The sequence below is a fragment of the Podarcis filfolensis genome, assembly GCF_964270895.1.
Source record: "Podarcis filfolensis genome assembly, chromosome: 10".
Classification (NCBI taxonomy): Eukaryota; Metazoa; Chordata; class Lepidosauria; order Squamata; family Lacertidae; genus Podarcis; species Podarcis filfolensis.
In genome coordinates, this window is record NC_139612.1 from 4,469,964 (window position 1) to 4,491,097 (window position 21,134).

A 21,134-nucleotide genomic window follows, 5' to 3' on the forward strand; every position below is an offset into this window, starting at 1 on the left:
GGCTCCATTCCTGTTTAATTTGTTCATAAGCGACATGAGGACTCCCCTAATAGAGGCTCAAGAAAGGATTCATGCACCCCGCCTAGCACTTTATCGCTGCCCTTTGTTACTATATGCGGATGACGCTGTCATCCTTTCTTTTTCTAGAGTAGGTCTTATGAGGGCCTTAAAAATTTTTGGATCATATTGTAATGCAAATTCCCTTACAATCAATTATGAGAAATCTAAAATTCTAATTTTCTCAAAGAGCCGGAAACTCCATAATTGGAGAATTGATGGGAGAGTCATCGAACAAGTCTATAGATTCCAATACTTGGGAGTCTGGTTACAACATAACCTTAGATGGAAGGCCCATGTAGCCTATGTTACAAATAGAGCCAAAGCTATCTCCTTGGCGATCTTGCGATTTTTCTTCACCGATGGGGCCCTTCATATCCCATCGGCGTTGAAAGTCTTCAAGGCCAAGGTGATCCCGACAATTGCTTATGCCATCTCAATTTGGGGGACTTTTGTCAACTTATCCCACCTAGAGGTTATTCAAAATCAGTTTTTAAGAGGGATATTGAAACTGCCCAACTGTGTAAGTAATACAGCGCTACGCATGGAACTTAATATTGTATCCCTGGAAAACGCTCTGTGGAAGCACATACTTTGTCACTGGTTATCTCTATGGCACAATCTCCCAAACTTGTACTTGATACAATGCATGTGGAGAGATGATTTCCAGAGCCCATGGGTAAAAAATTTACAACTGAAAATTACGGCAATGGGAATCTCCCCATCCAAATTACTAGAGCAGGATATAGTTCCAGCTAAAAGAACAGTAACCTGTAAACTAGAGGAGATGGACTTGCAGCAGAAAATGGTCTTGGGCAATGGTACCTGCTCACCTCTAAACCTTGGTTTATTACCCCTCTTAAGGCTCCCAAACTATTTGAATTCCTTAACTTCTTCGGCTCATAGATATGCTTTTGTAAAGGCAAGATTCAACACCTTCCCATCGAACGTGCTGAGAAATAGATTCTCCAATGGACAGATATCGCTCTTATGTGATTGTAATTGTGGGGCACCGGAATCGTTGCATCACATAATTTTTGATTGTGCATTTCATTCATCGGCCAGGAGCAAGTTTCTTGCTCAATATCTAAAGGGAATTGCCGATGATACAAATGAAGCCAAACTGAGATATCTACTAAATGATGATGACCCCTTAAGATCACTCATGGTTGCCAGATTCTTGATCAGCGTTCTATCCCTAAAGAAGAGAAACGGACTCCTGTGCGGCTCGGATAATCCCTCTAAACTATGATCTATGTTTTAGGATGTAATTAGGTGATATCACCATTGATGTCTTCTACTAATTTATGAGTAGAGGGCGATGTTTATGTTACAAATTTAGTGTAATGTATGATGTTGGTCTTTTGTTTTATTTTGCTTTGGTTCTTGTCTGTTTTTTGTAAGTTTTGGCGGTTTTAAAATTGGAGTTTTAAGTACATTATGTTGGTATGGGAAACTGTTGTGTGATGGGCCAATGGCCGTAATAAAGTTCAATACAATAGGAGCCTCTGAGCTGGGGCATTAGGCTTCAGGCCGTATATACTGCTATGAACATACACAGAGTCTAGGATGACCGTATGACCTACTTGACATAGGCTGCTAGAAAATATTCTCCTTTTTGAAGGGCTGCCCAGTCAAAGTCTGGTTTAAGATAAACAAAGATAAGAAGGAAGAACAGGGACAATGAAGTTGCTCTTCAGCTGTTAGTGGGCTGATTGTGCCCAGTCTTCTGCACTGTTTAAATGTGTATTCTATTTCTATTTCTATAGCTGAAAGAGAGAGTCTTCTCCCTGAAGTGTCTCCACCCCCATTGTTCAGACTGGATACTGAGATCCAGCTCTGAGGGCCTTCTGGCGGTTCCCTCACTGTAAAAAGTGAAGTTACTCTTCTTGGCAGTGGTGTCCTCCCTGTGGAACGCCCTCCCATCAAATGTCAAGGAGATAAAAAACCAATACAACTTTTAGAAGGCATCTGAAGGCAGCCTGTATTGGGAGGTGTTTAATGTTTGCTTTTTCATGTTTTTGTATGTGCTGGAATTCACTCAGAGGGCTGGGGCAACCCTGCCTGATGGGCGGGGTTAAATAATAAAATTATTATCATTATCATTAAAATGATAGTCATTATTTCTAAATTTTCATCTCTACATATAACTTAGCACATGCTCATTTTATGCAAACCAGCACCCTCTTTCTGTTGATGCACTTCCTCTTCTGTGTTACATAAGGTAAAGGTAAAGGTACCCCTGTCCAATCGTGGACAACTCTGAGGTTGCGACGCTCATCTCGCTCTATAGGCCGAGGGAGCCGGCATTTGTCCACAGACAGCTTTCTGGGTCACATGGCCAGCATGACTAAGCCGCTTCTGGCAAACCAGAGCAGCGTACAGAAATGCTGTTTACCTTCCCGCCGGAGCGGTACCTATTTATCTACTTGCATTTGACGTGCTTTCGAACTGCTAGGTGGGCAGGAGCAGGGACCGAACAATGGGAGCTCACCCCGTTGCGGGGATTCGAACCGCCGACCTTCTGATCGGCAAGTCCTAGGCTCTGTGGTTTAGACTACAGCGCCACCTGCGTCCCTCTGTGTTACATTAGCAGCCCCTATAAGAAGGGTACCGAGAACTATGGGGATTTTCTTTCTTGTGGTCCTCAGTCTCCTTGGACGTGGCCACATATAAGAGGTGTTTGCAGACTGCATTCATTGAGCATACAATCTGTGTACCTGTGTGTACAGTAGCTGAACTGTAGAAATCAACAAGTGTATACTCTTTTCACATATACAATTATTATCATTATCATCATCATCATCTTATTATTATTATTATTACTATTATGTATTTATACCCCACCTGTTTCCCTTACAGATGAAATAAGAATGGCTAAAAACATAGAAAAAGAATAATTAAGCATAAATAGAATTAAATCTCTCAAATCTATTAAAAACATACAAACAATCACAACTTATTATTGTATATTTATTTATATATATTATATAGACACCCTATTTGACACCATGGAATCCTTTTGGGAAGAAGGGCAAGGTATAAAAGCAATGAACAAATAAACAAGTCACATACAGATGTTTTTGTATGAGAGACAGCTTGTACCTGTGTTCAGTGTCAGGGGTCAACAAGCCTATAACCAAACTCTGCTTTAGGCAAAAATGTTAGTGGCAATTCTGCTATGAATTCTCTACTTCATGTCTTCACAGGTAATACATGCCTCTAACCAAGGCATGCAGATCTAATAATTCAGATCAGAGAGTGATACCCATTCCACCTGGGGTTGTGTGTATGCTTAAAAGCAAAGGGCTGGTTATGCACTGCAGCCATATCTGAAACTTTAAACTTCCACAATACAATTTTATTCCCCACAACTGCACGGCATATTTCCCCCATAAAATACACATAGATACCTATTAATGTGTAGTCCCTGCTAACCTCTGCTTTAAGTGTGTGTGTAGGGGGGGAAATTCTATTATTCTTGTTTGTAGGCAAAATGGGGAACAGATCACAGCTAGCTAGAACAGGAAATTAAAAAGTAGGTGTGATCTCTGATTTAACAGATCTCTTTTAGCTCTCACCCCATACCACTGGTTTTCTTACATTTACACACCTATTTTGTTTGCTCTATTTAATCATTTTATCTTATGTCTCATTCTCCAGAATACCAAAGCTCTAAAAATGTGTTGCTGGGAAAATGTTGGCTTACGTCAATTCATCTTAACTATTGCCCTCGTGTTCTTGGGCAAAAGTTGATTCATTTCCCAACTTTCACTTTAGTTTCCTTTAAATATTTTATTGCCCTATTTTTATGGCTCTGGGAATAGCAAAGTGCTGTGTTAGGCTAGGATTATATAGGGTGATGGCCAACATTATTGATACTTGAGAGTAGCTCAATTTATTTCAATGGGTCTACTCTGAGATTGACTAATGTAGCCCGTTTGTTTCACCACTCTGAAAAAAATGGTGTTATCAGCAAACATGGCCATCTTGCTGTATTTTTGCGTATTGCACCAAAAACTATATATGGATGATATTTTCTGAAAATATAGATGTCACACACTCCCATCTCCTTTATATTGATGAGAAGCAATGTTTTTTCCACATTTTTCACTAAAATACAAACAATTCTCACTTATGAACAACACAATTAAAAGAGATTAAGTTTAGTTTATGGCAAAAAATTTTAGTGGTACATTTGCATTTTTTTTACTACTGATCCAGTCATTAAACAGAAATGCATAAAATATGCTTTGCTTTAATTAACAAGCTGGCCTGTTTAGTAACAAGTGGTTTTCACAGTTAGACAGCATTATTTAGGATAATTTAAAATTACTTATTGGTTCATTAACATTTGTAAGAAAGAAGAAAATGGTTTTCCCATCCTCTGATATATTGAATAATGTTAATATTGTTTTCAAAACATAGAATGGGTGAACTTTTCTGTTGCCCGAATACTGACAGCTTCTGCATGGAGCATTGCTTTTTCCCCCTATATACCAGCCAGATAACTGTGATCAACTGGAGAAGCCTTCCTGCCTGGCCCATAGGGATGGATGAATATGTCAATTTTAGTCTCTCCAGATTCCCAGTCTCCAAATTTCCATAGCCGTTTGTTCTCATCACTCTGCTGGCACAGATCACCCAAATGTATCAGCAGAAGGCTCACCAGTGGTCTCCCCACCACCAGCAGAGCCTGGCAAAGTCCCCCAAACAGGGCGTTCTGGGGCCAGGGCAAGGCTAAACCAGACCTCTGGGCTTGATCTAGACCGGATCCATTAAGCCTGCACTGGACTTGATTGGTGTGCTAGCCTGAAGCTGTCACAGAGTCAGACCCAATCTGCCTGCCCAACTGGGTTCAACTGCTGCTGCTGCAGCAGCAGGTTACGATTGCTCTGAAAATCAGGAAGGGATTAGCAGATATGTCTTTGTGACAGTTGCAGTTGTGGGGAAAATATTACCTGAAGGCTACCTCCCACCCAGATCTGTCCCTGTTTCCACGTGGATATTAAAGGCACAGGAACATCTTTAGTTATTGGCATAGGAAATTCTTATTAGCAGTAAGCATTCTTAACGTCTTTCGGATTCCCATGGATCATGAGTTTGTTAAGAAGACTGGAATGTTAAAATAGGTTTCTGCAACCTCAGTATTAAATAATTACACCCTTTAAAAATAATATAAAAAGGAGAATATTAAATCACAGAGCCATCAAGAGGATGAATTATTTTGCCTGTGAAGTTTAGTTGTTGCTGCTGGAATCCTCCTAGGAGAGGTGTAGCACATGCCAGTAATTAATTACAGCTTGGTCCATGGCTTGTTCACACAATACCTAAAAAAATTGGGAAGGTAAGTGTACATCCATTCCTTGCCCCAAATAATTCACACTGACACTATGTTTCAAATCTCAAAAAAGGCCTATAGGTATCTATAAATTCCAAATGTCCTTTGTCAGAGTTTTAAGACAGATTGCCTTCAGCATGTCTTCTCAACTCCCAACATTTGTGGGCAATCAAGGGCAATACTCATCGTAAGGAGCAATAAAAAGTGATCCCTCATTCAACAACTGATGTAGCATGAAAGGTAAAATGCAATCCAGATTCAGAAAAGACGTTTGCCCTGAAAAATGCTCAAGAATTCCTTAATGATGGGAATGCCCCGAAGGTTGCTTTAAGTGGTTTTGCCTTTGATGTAATGTTGGGGCATGAATGTTTCATCTTCTTTTGCATTATGGATAGAAAACTAGGCCATAAATAGGTCTGTATTATATTTAAGTCAGAGGGGTACAGTACTCTTCTAGGTCCCAGATTGCGTTCCAACAATCCCCACCTATGCTATTTCTATGCAACATTTAGAAATTTCCTTTTCACCCCACCCCTCCTTTGCAAACCATCCATACTGAAAAGCATAGAGAATGCAAAGAGGTGGAATAGGGGCAGGAGGAGAGTGGCAGTCTGTAGGGACAAAAGGAAGAACTCAGGTATATTACTCGACCGAGAAGAAAACCTTTCAGGGCCAAGTCAGACTGAATTGGGGGCTGCATTTGCTTATTCACCTTTGCCCATTTGGGTATATCAGGGCAAATCCAACTGGTGCTCTCCAGACATTGGGACCATGGCTCCCATCATCCCTGGCCATGCTGGCTGGTGCTGATGGGAGGTAACATGCTGGTGAAGGCTGGGCATTGTCACCATGCAGAAAGTTGGGGATGGTCCATCATGTGTGTTGTAGTTCTAGATGAGGGATGGGGAACCTTGGATTCTTAATTTGCTGTTGGACTGCAACTGCCCTAATCCTGGGTCATTGGCCATGCTGGCGGAGGCTGATGGGAACCCAGAAACACCTGGAAAGTACCACATTGACTGGTTCCTGAAGGTGTGGGAGAAGTAGAATTCCTCTCCACCCACCAATGGACCCATTTCAACATAAAGATTAGACCCCAACCCCACACTATATGCATTAATATTACAGACATGTTAATGGCAGTCTTCATCACATTTCATTTTGGCCCTAAATAGCATGAGAAACTAGAAATTAGGGGCTCTGCCTCTTCCAGATTCTGAGTGGAAGGACTAGATCACAAGGTTGCAGTAGAAATCTCAGCTTCTATGCACTACAAAACAGTGGGGAGCAAAATACAGTTCAAATAGTATCGATACTTTGCTGGATGGGGACTATGCACTGTAAGTGTCGTGGTGCTGGTCACTTGCATCTTCTGATCTGCTTGGTCCTGGGTTGAATCAAACTGTACAGGGAGTTAAGGCACTGCATGGAGTGTCCAAACAGGCTTTGCAATGGGATACCTAGGTGCTTTTATAATAGTCCCACTGTGCTCTCTGCTGCACTTCCATGCCTCCCTTGTGATTTTGCCATTTCCATCTCAGAGGATCCTGTTTCTCCCATTGCTGCAGCCTTGGATCCAAAAAGAAACCAAACAGGGCTCTCTGTCCCTCTGCTCTGTTACAGACTGACCCCTTTTCTCTGCTAACAATCTCTCAGTGGAAGGAAAGACTCACTCCCATCTGCCATCCAGCACAGAGTATCTGCTTTGTTAATTGCCCATCACCTTCCTTTTGCTTTCCATGATGGCTCTTCTCCCAGGCAATTTCCTGAGCACAAAAAAACTGGCTTGGCCTTTATTTTGACATTGCTAAATCCAGCATATGGCAGCCCATCTTAATACTCTGTGCATTGATTAAACTCCAACACCCACGAGACTGAGGAATTTAGGGGAAGATCTGTTATCCAGGAATTTAGAGGAGTCAAGGAGCTCACAAACCCATAACAATGTAGTTCTAAGGATGTGGGGCTGTGCCACTGACACCACCCCTGAGACTGGAAGGCTTTCCAGTCCTCAATGTCCATGCCTTGAGCATGGATGTGCTCAGCAGGGAAGCTATCTGCAAAGACCTCCAGGGAACCAGGAATCCTGCTTGAAAGGATTGCAGCTCCCAGAGAATCCTACATGCACATGTGCACCCTCTACACCCACCCACTCAAGGATGGACCACGGAAGCTACACCAGGCTGTGCCCCCCCATGCCCGTTTATTTGTGTGCTTTTGCACAAGTAATGCATGAAGGGGGTTGATTCTTGCTTGGCTTCTCATTCTGATTTGCTCACTGATCAGATAAAAAAAGGACTGTGTGGCTGTTGATCTGCCCATGCCTTTTTACCTACTGACAAGCTTGACAACCCAATAGTTTCACTGACTGACTGTTTCCTGTCTGCTTGCCAGCCCTGGCAAAGCCAGCAGGCGAACCATCTATTTTTATGTCATCATTTCACCTGTTGGAGCCTCTAACTGTTGATTTCATAACCTGGGAAGGTCTGCAATAACAACTGCCTTAAAGGAATAATACCTCTTAGGATCTCTTTCTCATTGATATCTAGTTGATTGTAGGGTTTTCATACTCTTTTATCTACACTCTTTGCTTCTCATTTCATGATCCCCTTAACATTTGAACTTGACATAAATTACTTGACAGGCCACTTCCATATATCAGAGGAACCAAAAAGGATGAAAATGCCAAACAGTAATGGGCAAGGCAGTTAAAACCACTTCCCTACATACTATGTCTCTGGATCGGAAGTAACATTAAAGTTTTATGTCGCCATTTTAAATTTTAATCTATCACCAGTGCTTCTAGACACATGTTGACATTTTAATGTCTTAGATGACATAGGCGTTTTGTCAAAGTATGGTACCCATTAGCAAAGTATGTTGTGCAGCAGTGCAGAGAGAGCATCACTGTTTCAGCACGAGAAGGTACAATTCTCCATGCCCTAAAGGTGGCCGAGAGATTGGTATTGAGAAACTGGAACAGCAGTGGCGCCTCTTCTCCCGCATAGCTAGGATCTGACACATGTGACAAGAGGGAGAAGGGCTGCTGTAGCTCAGTTACATGCAGAATGTCCCCAAGTAGGGCTGGGAGGAGGCCGTGTCTGGAATCCTGGAGAGCCACTGCCAGATGGACCAATGGTCTGATTTGACCTAAAGCAGCTTCAGGTGTTCCTAATCTAATCCTACAACCTTGCCTTTAGAAACCACAGTGGTTTAAAGGGAGGGATGGATTCTACACTCTCCTTCAAGGAGCTCAGAATTAGCCACAAAGTAAGGAACTGACTATTCATTTCCCTGCTTGGCACGGATATGTTCTTACATTGTAATAGCAAAACATACATACTCTCTTGATGCTGCTTTAAAAGGGGTGGGGGGCAGTGCAGAGCAATGCAACTGATAACAGAAGTGTTAACAGCTGATAACAAAAGATAACATTTAGAATAGCTTTTGAAGGGGTGGCAACAGCAACACAAAGAATACACAAATCATCCCCTCCCATCAAGAAGGCTTATAATAAAAATCCAGTAATCAGATCCAGCTCAATGAATCAAGACCAAAATGCAAAAGCAAACCACTTCCATCAAATTGTCTCCACCTAGAATGCCTGTCTGTAGAAAAGCACCTTTTATCCCATTTGAATTTACTGCTCAAAATGCATTAAAATACAAGACAATACATCCTGGCAATAGCCAGACATTTTCCATTTATTACTGCATTTAAACTATGATTCCCAAAAGAGTCTGGAAGGTGAGCTTGTGGCTCAGTTCTGAACCACTCAGAAGTATGTTGTCATGATTAGAAAATCTCTTCTGGAAAGTGCATCTAAACAAGGGCAACCCCCCCCCCTTTAAGAATGTTTTATTGCCCTGCACATCTGTTCTGAGATTATCAAACCTGGAAATAATAGCTTTTTGCATTGTCAACCCCACCCTGTAATTTCAGGAAAGGTCTGACCGCAGAATTCAACCAGGAGATCTTTATTTGACTGGCCTCTTGCTGAACTACCATCTCAAGGGGAGAAGAGAATGAAGAGTCAAATTGAGTTATGTGGTTAAATTCTTTGGTCAGTATCCTGTGTAAAAAACTGATGTAACCTTTTTTTGTAGTTGCATTCATAGGAAATGCTATGAGAGTCCATGTGCCTTGAAGTGCAGGTCTCGTCATTGCTGCACATTGCAGGTATACTATCAGTAGCTGGCTTAACTGCATCATGTTCCTCATTCAAAAGCAGTGAGAACCATAGAATACTGTGTGACTCATTTTTGCACATCTTGTATACTATTGAATGTATTGCCCATCAGTTCCTGTAATTAGTGACTTGTTTCCTTGAGCTTTTTTCATGGTGAAGACACTTACATGCACAACATGCATAATCACAATCGGACGACTCTGGGGTTGCACGCTCATCTCGCTCTATAGGCTGAGAGGGAGCTGGCATTTGTCCGCAGGCAGCTTCCGTGTCATGTGGCCAGCATGACTAAGCCGCTTCTGGTGAACCAGAGCAGCGCATGGAAACGGAGCGGTACATATTTACCTATTTATCTGCTTGCACTTTGACGTGCTTTTGAACTGCTCAGTGGGCAGGAAGCTGGGACTGAACAATGGGAGCTCACCCCGTCACGGGGATTCGAACTGCCAACCTTCCGCTCGGCAAGCCCAAGAGGTTCAGTGATTTAGACCACAGCGCCACCTGCGTCCCTTTCTTATCTTGTAAATCCACCCATATGTGTAGGACGTCTTCTGGTATGCAAGAATTGCATGCATACAGGATAGTGCTGAACCTATTTTGTTCTCTAAGTCAGATTTTTGCCCAGAACTTAATGTTCATTTTTCATGGAGGGTCCTATATTTTCCCTAACTGTTCATAGTAGCTTGCCAGTAGATTTCCTCATCTGCTGCTGCCTCACTAGCCATTTCTCCATCAGTTCAAATAATTTCAGATACTCAGGGAGCATATACTATACAGTATCTGATGCTGTCACCTGCAGTCAGTCAAATTTAGGCATGCACTGATATTACTAATTCCATGAGTGAAAGCATCTTCCTATATTGGTCACCCTGATGGTCCCAGCCAATCAGGGATCACTCATAAGAATTGAGCAGTTTGCCAGTCCTTTCCTAACAATTCCTCAGAAATGTGGAATTTTAATTCTGAGGAACAGTTTTGTGAAACTTTTATGGCCTGGTGCTCATTTGAATTTGGTTTGATGTCATGGAATTCATGTGGGACACAGTCATGGGAACAGGTGGTTCAGCTTTGCTACCCATAGAAAGTGTTCAATCAGATCAAGAAAAACATGAGCAGAATAGCCATTAAGACTATCCCGCAAATGCGTACAAAATGGAACATATTTGGGTTTAGTTTCTGATGCAGAACATTTGCACCAGTGTGCTGATGACGTAAACCAATTTTTCCATGAGCAGAAGACACTGTCCCCATATAGACCAACCCATCATGTTTAAACTGCTATTCAGTTACAGATAGGTAGCCGTGTTGGTCTGCCATAGTCAAAACAAAACAAAATTTTTCCTTCCAGTAGCACCTTAAAGACCAACTAAGTTAGTTCTTGGTATGAGCTTTCGTGTGCATGCATCTGAAGAAGTGTGCATGCACACGAAAGCTCATACCAAGAACTAACTTGGTTGGTCTTTAAGGTGCTACTGGAAGGAAAAAATTTTTTTTTGTTTAAACTGCTATTCAGTTACTGCATTAAAAAATAACCCGGTGAATTGGGCCATTGTGAACATAATAAGGCATATTATGAAATTGTGCCTTTCAATGCGCAAAGCGATTCATTTTTCATTGCCCATGGACTTACTCTGGCAACCCTCTCTTTTTTTGACAGCCAGAGGCGACACTCTCCCAAAGTCATCACAGCACTCCAGGAATGCTTGCGCTGCAGATGTAGAATCAGCTGAATGCCAAACTCTTTTGTCCAGCTGTCAATGCCTTTTGTCCCTGCAAAAATCCTTAGAATAGTTTTGGTTTGGGAGAGGCAGGCACTTACATGCTGTTGACTGAAATGATTCACGATCTGATTGAATCCGAAGCCTAAGTGTAACTTTTATGTAAACCAGATTAATTAGTCTGTGCCTGTTAAGTCCCTCAGGCATCAGCTCTTGGATTTAAAGCATCTCAGAAAGGCTGAACTCTGCAGAAATCTAAGAAGGCCTTGACCAAGCCCATCCCCAGAGTATGCAATCCATGGCTCTGATTCATTCACTTGACTCAAGCTCCACTGCTGCACCTGCTGCTCTTTCTGGTCTTTTGAGGGCAGAACCAAACTGTCTGAAGACACACTGCATGCTGATGATTTCAGCATTAACGAAGAAGTCATGTGACCTGAAGAACCTGCATTTGTTAAGTACTGCTGCTGAACAATATTCTCTCTAAGGCACTAAGAACCACGCTCTCAACCCAACACTCCCTTTGCCCTGTTCTTTTTCCACAGGCCTTGAGCCAAGAGAGAAACTGAATCTGCTTGCAATGGGGTAGGGATGTTACCATCACTCCAGACCTCACCCCACCACCCGCTATTAAAGCCTTCAATTCTGAGGTCGCATATACCCTCCATAAACATAATACTTAAATCTCCCTTTCTCCACTCCCCTTCTTGTTAACATTGCCTTTTGTTTACGTGCAGTTCAATGGATGATAAAAACAGGAAACCCATTAACTTAAGTAAATAATTCCTTCTTATTTGGATCTACAATTTATACATGGACATAATGTTAGTGCTGAGCTGAAACAGGGAGACACATTTAGCAAATGTTTTGCTTCCCATCAAACAACTCCTTCCCCTCCCCCCAAATGATTTTTCCCAATGGGTGTAAAATTGTTCAGGAGGGGAGGGGAGGGACTACATCCATGTCGCCAAGGCTGTTGCAGTGATATTTCCTCACCCTGATCCACAGAGGGATCAGGATGACAGTCAGCCCTGCCTTGAAGGGATCCAGGCAAGGTGTGTTCATTACCCCTCCACTGTTTTCTCTGCTGATGTGACACATCAGCTTACTGGGCTCAAGAGCCATGCTGGGTGATGACAGCAGAACTGCACTCCTGGCTGGCAATGAAAAGGCCTGGGCTATTGTCTTAGTTCCACGGGCAATAAGGATGGACACTGTCTTTCTTTCCTCCAATCAGAGTGTGGACTATTGGAGCCAAAACCACTGCAAGACTGGCCCAGCCATGTCCTCTGCCTCACCTCTCCTCCTTCCTGCCACCAGCCCCAGTTTTAGAAAGTTTATCAAAGGGGAATCTGCTGCAACGTATTGGATATACTATTCTGAATTGGTTTTGTCATTTGATTTGCCAACTGTGGTTGAAGTCTACATACTCTCCATCATTTCTCTGATGAAAATAGACGCCCTATTCAATGATGATGATGATACCTCACCCATCTGACTGCGTTGCCCCAGCCACTCTGGGCAGCTTCCAGCATATATAAATCATAATAAAACAATAAACATTAAAAACTTCCCTATATAGGGCTGCCTTCAGATATCTTCTAAAGTTTGCATAGTTTCTTATCTCCTTGGCTCAGGGGTTGCATAAGTCCATACCCCCCATCATTTCTCTAATGAAAATAGGGATGTCTTCCCATACCATCCAACATTTGGAAAAGCAGGATGTTCCAAGATCAAATCAGAAACTGGGACAGTTTCTGCAAATCTAGGACTATTCCTGAAAAATACTTGGAGGGCCTGAAGTCAGTCTTTGTAGGAATTTGGCTCATTAGATTGATATGGAAAAAGAACACATAACACACACAAATGAGGCTTCTGAGAGGAACACCACATGCATCTAACCAAGTGGCGCAGTACATTTGCTGGCCTTGAAGGTGAAACAATTTAACACTCTTTATTGTTATGTTCAATCTTATTTTTCAGCCAGAAACTGCCACCAAACTGTAAGTTATATCCCTGCTTTGGGCCAACAGTACAGAACACAGATAAAATGGTTCGATGCCAAACAACCTCTTTTCGAAGACCCACAATTACTCCTCCATATGGCCTGCTTAGACACAATCTCCTTAAATCACTTGTTGTCTCTTCATTGCTTTTCTGTTATCTCAGTAATAACAAGACCGCAGTTTTTATCACCTTCACTAATCTCTCATGAGGACAAGAAGGGAATCTTGTAGCAGGAAGGCATTGGTGATTTAACCAGTTAAGCTTTTTATTAGCTTTTTCCACATTTTAACTGTACTTCCTGATATAAAGCTTTATCTATCTTTTATCCTGCTTAGAAAATCCGGCTAATAAAAACCCACCTTGGAACCAATAAGCTTTTCGTAGAACTGCTTGATTGTGGGTGGGGAAGAAGGGAAGGATATGTAAATTAGGAGTCATGTGAATGGTAGCTGTGAGTAAGAACCACTAGCCCATTGCGCACATTTAATCAGATCTTGTGGGGAATGTGCACATAGCTTGCCTATGGAGACAGAATTCTGCATATTCTCTGGCCAATATGCAGAGTCCCCAACAGGACTTGGGGGACCTGTATAGCTAGTTGGAGATTACGCATAACGACCAGAGAATGTGCAAGATATTTCCTGAGGCCCACGGGAGAATTTCTTACTTGGGTGTTAGCATTTTTGTTTTCTGTGAACAGATTATCTGGCTCGCCATAAAGTTGCAATCCTATGAAAGTAAATGCTACCCAAGTGGATAAAGTAGGTATACATAGGATCTGGTGGCATATCTGTCTGCTAATTTCCAACATACATTTGGAAAGTTAATAGGATGTTCAAAATCTGTAGACTTTTTTTTACAAGGGTTGTGTGAACCGACCTCCAAGTGTGCTGGAATAAGCTGGGCAAATTCTCCTAACCAACCACTTAAAGAGGATTAGAATTCATTCCCAAGATAATATAACTTACGTTGACATGAAATATTAACCAATTTAAGGTTTTAAAAAACCCCACAGATGCATAAAAATATATGATTTATTGACAGATGTTTCCTGTGCAGGAAGGCTAATCTCATTAAGGCAAAAGTTCATGGAAAACAGCCATATCTAGTTGTTATAAAGATACAGTGAAAGGATATGTTAAGTAAATTGTTTGGTTTATCAGCATTCTCTTAGTAAAAATAAACAAATCCCTAGTCACTCACACTGTCCCTTTAGCAGTAAAAGCAGTCATGACTAAAAGCAAAATCCTGATCACCCACGCTTTACTCCATTTAGAAACCTATAAAACTACTAATGTAGCCAGTTAATGTACTACTTCTTGAGATCAATCCATGAAAGATCTCCTTTGCTCACTGATTTAGTTGATAAGACATCTAGGAATATTTTGATATTTGAGTTTTCTGTATGAATGTCAAGTCCCTACTCGTTAAATATAATAGCATTTATTGAAATGTCTGAATATATATATTCTTAAGGACACGTGAAGTCTTAAATGTTGTTTTCTGTATTATATTCATGTAAATTTATTAGCAGGAATTAATTTCTGAGGGCTTTCTTATATGGTCTGGAGAAAGACTTGCTCCATTTATTTCAATTCTGCCTGACTTGCTCTCGTTCTTTACAATGGTATTTCTTTTTATAAGAAAATAATACTTTTCTTGTTGTTTTTAAAGGTACCTTTGTATAATTTGTCACAGAATTCAATTGTGGGCAACTTATAAAATGGCTTTTTAAAAAAAATCCTTCAGAATATATATATTGGGGGGCACTGTACAATAAAATCATTTAAACATCATAGAATTATAAAATACAGGTCAAAGAATCAACACCGAATCAAAGCAATTCTTTGAAAACACTTATTAAAACAGAAACATTTCCAGTGGTGGCTGATTTCAGTGGGATCAGTGTTCCAAAGTACTGGTCCCATGTTTGGGAGGGAGGCAGAATATGAATGAACTAGGCAGAATATATATGCGCCACATTCAATCATCCTCTTCCATGTCTGACGAGACTTTTTCATTCACACCACATCTTTAAGAGGGCATATTGCTCATGTTTTGCCGCCTTATTCCTGCCGACTGGTTACCAGAGCACCTGATACGCCTTAAATGAAGCCCAGCTGTAGCAGTTGAGGTGGGGAGGTGAGGAAGTGGGAGCTAATAGCTGCCATTTGTCAGAAAGCTGATGACTGAATCAATCTCAATTTGTCTCCGAATGGGTCCTGTTGGGGAAGACGCAACTCTTCTTCTTTGCTTTAATCAGCACAGACCTTCTCCCTCCGCTCCCCCTCCCTTCTGCGGAAGAAAAGGAAAATCATGCGTTGTCGCTTCCTCATTGAGCATGAATAGTCTGTACTCAACAGCTGAGCCTCCCTCTCACATCTCAAACTCAAAATGTGCTCTTTTGAGGCATATTGTGCTGTGTGATTTGGACATTCATGATTAAAGCATTGAAAAGTAAGGAAATCATAGTTGGAACAGAAGAACCTTACTAGAAAGAGAAGTTTATGCTGCTGAGGGCCTTTCCCTTACTAAGCACATGTACCTGCTCTAATTATGCAGACTGATTTGTTTGCTTTTTGTTTGCTGCTCAGATTAATAATAATAACACTAATTTATTATTTATACCCCGCCCTTCTAGCTGGGTTTCCCCAGCCACTCTGGGCGGCTTCCAACAGAATATTAAAATACAATGATACACACATTGTGGCACATTTTATGTTTTTTATTGCTTTTATTATATTTCCAGTTGTTGTACCTCACTTTGGAGACCTTTATACACACATACACACACAATTCTAGCCTGGCTCCTCAAAAAGCACCATATCCATGCCATGTATTATTGCATTTGGCGCATTATTGTAAAGACTGCTTTCCTAAGCATGTCTACTCAGAAGTATATCCTGTTTAATTCAGTGGGGCTTAAATCCAAGTAAGTGGGGTTAGAACTGCAGTAATAATTATAATAATAAGTTTATTACCAGCTCTTCACGAGCAAATCCCAAGGTATGTTGCAACAATTTGAAATTCAGAATTTAAAACAGTTAAAACCAATTATAGTCACAGGAGTACACCTTAGCTACTGACCTACCTAGATGGAGGAATGATGAAATATATTTATTTCCAGTTCACGTCACTTTAAAAATAATTTGCCCATAATTTTATCCCATTTTCTCATTAATCAGCTGACTTTTTAATTTTTTCTCTCAAAATTAGTATTTTGATATCTATTTTGTCATTTTCTTTCAAAATGCATTTTTCAAAAAGTACATTTTACTGTGCTTAAACTGATAATAACTGTGCTGTGGCATTTAAAATAGTGTGAAATGCAGTGGATAGCCAAACTCCAATTTTGCTCGAAGAAATGTGTATCAGGTCATTTGCGTTACAGAAGTTTTATTAAATTCCTCAAGCATACCTCCCTAGGTGTCTCCCTTCCCGCACATCGAAGCCAACCCTGTTCCTAAACACTTTATTGCATAGCAAGAACTACAACTCAGCACAGATCATTAGCTCCTTTAGTAAACAAAATGAGTCCACATCATAATATCCGGTATAAGGAGCGAATATGTGTGCATGCAGACTGTAAACATGCATTGATTTCTGTCAGATTATGTTTGTGTGGCCAATACACAATTTTAGAACTTTCTGCAAACTCAACAATATTTGAGGAACAATTGTCTGTCACAAGATTCATGAAGACTTAAATCACCCACAAAGAGCCAAAATGGATAAAATCAAATGAGATGTTTAATCTGTACCGGGTGTAACACTGAAGGCCCCCAATCTGCAGATACCTATACAGACATGTGTTTTGAATCTGCCCTTGTTCTATCATTGCTTTATTGATTAATGTGTTGTCTACTAGTATTCCCAGAGCCAAAGAGCCTCAATGAATTGGGGATGTTTTGTGTTGATGATCCTCCAAGTGGATGGATCTGATCTCATGCTTTCTGTTTTTATAAGCCAAAACAATACGTAGACAGAACCTAATTTAATTACAGAGCACATGTTGCCATCCTGTTGAGAAAAATCACAAGTGGCTTTGTTGCCAAACTTGAATCTTTATGCCAAAAGATCCCACAATCTGAGACAAGACAGTGCATTCTGTTCACTTGCTATGAGAATAAAGACATTTAATAAGGGGAGTCCAGGAACTGAAACATCTTTTGAAGATAAAAGGAGCACTTAAACTTCCTCTTGACCCCTGGAAAGAGTGAATTATTGTATCTCTCAATCTCAGTCTACATTCATATAAAATCAGCTTATTTGCCACGAGAGTACGGATTGTTGATACCTCCACCCTCCACAAGACACAGACAGTTTTTATAAAAATTTCTGGCTTCCCATGACATTTCTCAGATCTCCTTCACTTGCAAAAAAAGCCAACCTCTTTAAATGTGCTTTGAATTTCACTTTAGGTGAAATCTGGTGAGAAGCTATGGAAAAGTGGGAACCTCTGAAATATGTCACCAGTCTTAATTATTTGATTGATTGATTTATGATTATTAAAAAAATAAACCTTAGTTCAATGTCTGGGCTCCATGATAGACTGGATAAGGGCCACGACACTGACCTGGAAACCTGTCAAGATGAAGGCACTGTGAGTGTTCTTCAAGTCAGGGATTGGTAAACTATCTGCTCTAGATGGGGTTGCACATTTAAAGGAGCAAGTTTATAAGCTGGAGAGTATTCCCAGATCCAGGACTATCATTGGAGGATGAGTGTCTTCAACGGTTCGTTCCAAGACTTGATGGTTGCCATGTGGGTTGTGAAGTCTCAGGTGCTGCAGAATGTACTGGCTCAATTGCTGATGGAAGTAACTTTCTGACAGCATATAACACCTGTGCTGCAAGGACTGTGCTGGCTGCCTGGATGCTACTAGAACAGGTTCCAGGTTTCAGTACTGATGAAAAAACCCTGAACAACTTGAAAGCAGAGTACCTTAAAGAGTGTCTCACTCTTTAGTGAGATAGTCTGGAGCTAAGCTCTTGGAGGTGCATCTAGGGTTGCCATATTTCAAAAAGTAAAAACCAGTAAACCCCAAAAATTGTTTAGCTGTTTTGTTTGTTTGTTTGTTTGTTTGTTTTTGCCTAACACCCAGGACAAAGCTCCACCTTTCAGAAATTCCCTCCAGACGTCAATTCTGCCTTTGAAACTCTGGTAATGGGACTTATGGCAGCCATACTCTTAAGCGGCCATATGTCTTCTCTATTCTCAAAAGAGAGCATTCAGTGCAGTGGTCTCTGTGGAGGTGAGGCAGACGTTGGTACTGAATGGATTTTATGCCATGAAAACATTTTTATTTCAATAAGCATTTCAGAACATTAATTTCATCTGGTCACTTTTAATATTCTGCTGTTTTGTTTTTGTTTTATTTTATTAACATATAAAACACAAACATATACTGTATTTTTCGCCCTATAGGATGCACCGTCCCATAAGGCGCACCTAGTTTTTTGGGGGGGAAATAAAGGGAAAAAAATTATTTCCCCCCCCAGGCGCCCAGCCTTCGGCATGCAGGCAACTCTCTGCAAGCCATGGGAGCCCGGCGCTGGGCTCCCACGGCTTGCGGAGAGTTGCCTGTACTGGGGGCTGGGGTCGGGGAAGGTCGGGCTTATGGAGATCTGCGTGAAGCCTGGAGAGCGAGAGGGGTCGGTGCTCTCCAGGCTTCAGCGAAAGCCTGCATTCGCCCCATAGGACGCACACACATTTCCCCTTCATTTTTGGAGGGGAAAAATTGTGTCCTATGGGGCGAAAAATACGGTACATATACACAGTGCATATAAAAATAAGGTATTGTGTAGTGTATAACATAAAATAAAACACACCTACACCGCTCTATATTATACACACCTATACTATACTATACATACCTATACATAGCTACAAACCTACCCCACACACACAGCCACAAAGTAACTTGACTTCCAACCATTCTTGTTACAGTACTTTATTTTTCCAATTTACTTTAATGCATTTCATTATTTCTTTAATCTCTTCTTCCATCTTAACTTTACTCTCCTTTAATCTTTTTCTGGGTTCATTCAATATCTGTCAAAAGTTCTACTTTTTCCACATAGATTTTAATGTATTCCTTGAAGATAGCCCACTCCTTATTCACTTTTTATACCATGTCTCCTCTTATCCTCCCTGTTAATTCAGCAATATGAAAGTATTCCATCATTTTAGAAGCCAGTCTGTTTTAGTTGGGACACTGCTGCTTTTCCAGTTTTGGGCAATTAATAACCTTGCCGCCATAGTCGTACGCCACTGTTTTATTTAGGATGTGTGTTAATCTCTCTTTTATTTTGCTGCTAATTGCTAATTGCTTAGTGATCTATGATTTAGATTAAAAAATATTTTAAATAAATAAAGATAAATAATATGATATGTACAACCCCCATATTCAGCTTACACTTGTTGGCACCAGTCCATTCACATTAGTGTCTCCAATATAATAGTGTCTAGGCAGTGGATTGTACCATGAGATGTGTATGAAGGTGTCTAAAGCACTGAAGTGTATAAAGCGCTCCTAAAATTTCATGGTGGTCTCACTGGATTTATGTTGGCAAGACAGCCTCTAACTCAGTCATAATGATGACTTTCCTGACAGGCATTAGGCTGCACAACATTCAGTATTTGTCTCTGGTGACACATCACCATCACAAAATCCCTGTGGAAATGGAACTTCTGACACACTGATGGGAAAACTTATCCAGAAATCTTGTGATCAAGAGTGCAGGCACCTAAAGTAACAGCATCTTTCTAAACAATATTAAAAAGTCTCATACTGTAAATGAGCCTTAGTATTACTACTGTCTTATGATCTTCAAAGCTTCCCATACAACTGTTCTTCCTAGCTGGTGCAGTGGACTTGCTATGCCTGGAGAGAAATCTGATTTTGTTTGCATTTTAATGAGAAACAATCTAACCAACATTTCTCAGACCAGTATGTGAACCAAAGCACAGCTGTCCTTTGAAATTTACACTCCTCTGAATTTTATGGTGCAGTTGTCTAGCCAACGTTTACAAAAATACATGTATTAGAGGAAACATGCATTAGAAGGTATGTCTTAGTGAAAATACATGTATTACAAAAAAAAATTTTTTCTTCCAGTAGCACCTTAAAGACCAACTAAGTTAGTTCTTGGTATGAGCTTTCGTGTGCATGCACACTTCTTCAGATACACACATGTATCTGAAGAAGTGTGCATGCACACGAAAGCTCATACCAAGAACTAACTTAGTTGGTCTTTAAGGTGCTACTGGAAGAAAAAAAATTTTTTTTTTGTTTTGACTATGGCAGACCAACACGGCTACCTATCTGTAACTGGATACATGTATTACATTAGACAAAATTGCTTGCAAAAATACATGCTTACTTTTTCAAAACTGCAAGTACAAATATGTTAATTAGGAGAAATTTATACAAATTTAACAAATTTTCAGAGGATTTTAAAAGAATCACAACTTGCTGTGAAAATGTGGACAACTGAATTTAAGATTGGAAACAATGGGAAACTGAGAGAACCAAAATTGGAAGCGTCATCTATCCCTTGTCAATGGGAGGAATTCACATCATTGCACCTCCGTTTCTGCTTGCCAGATGGAACCACCTTCCCTCTTTTCCCTTGCTGCTCTGGGGTATCTTCAACCCCCCAAAAAAGTGATTGCGGGGGTTCAGGAGAACGGGTGGCGAGGAAACCCCATTGTGCTAGCTGGAGTCATTGTGCTGGCTCCAACTAGTGGAACTGATAAGTAAAATCTGGGCCAGAATATGCCACTTTGCTAAACATCTGGACATTGTGGTGGAGGCTGG

The 21,134-nt window shown here is 40.8% G+C and overlaps 1 long non-coding RNA gene across 2 annotated transcripts in view; it reads left to right on the plus strand.

Annotated features, from left to right (window-relative positions):
• The window catches only part of LOC310744275, a 36,007-nt gene extending 33,839 nt beyond the window's left edge, over positions 1 to 2,168 (plus strand). Inside the window, exon 3 of one of the 2 annotated variants that reach the window (XR_014539484.1) lies at positions 1,840 to 2,168. This is a non-coding gene — a long non-coding RNA (uncharacterized lncRNA). Of the gene's footprint in view, positions 1 to 1,826 lie in introns of both variants that reach the window. The other variant, XR_014539485.1, reaches the window with a different exon arrangement.
• The last annotated feature ends 18,966 nt before the right edge of the window (positions 2,169 to 21,134 follow it).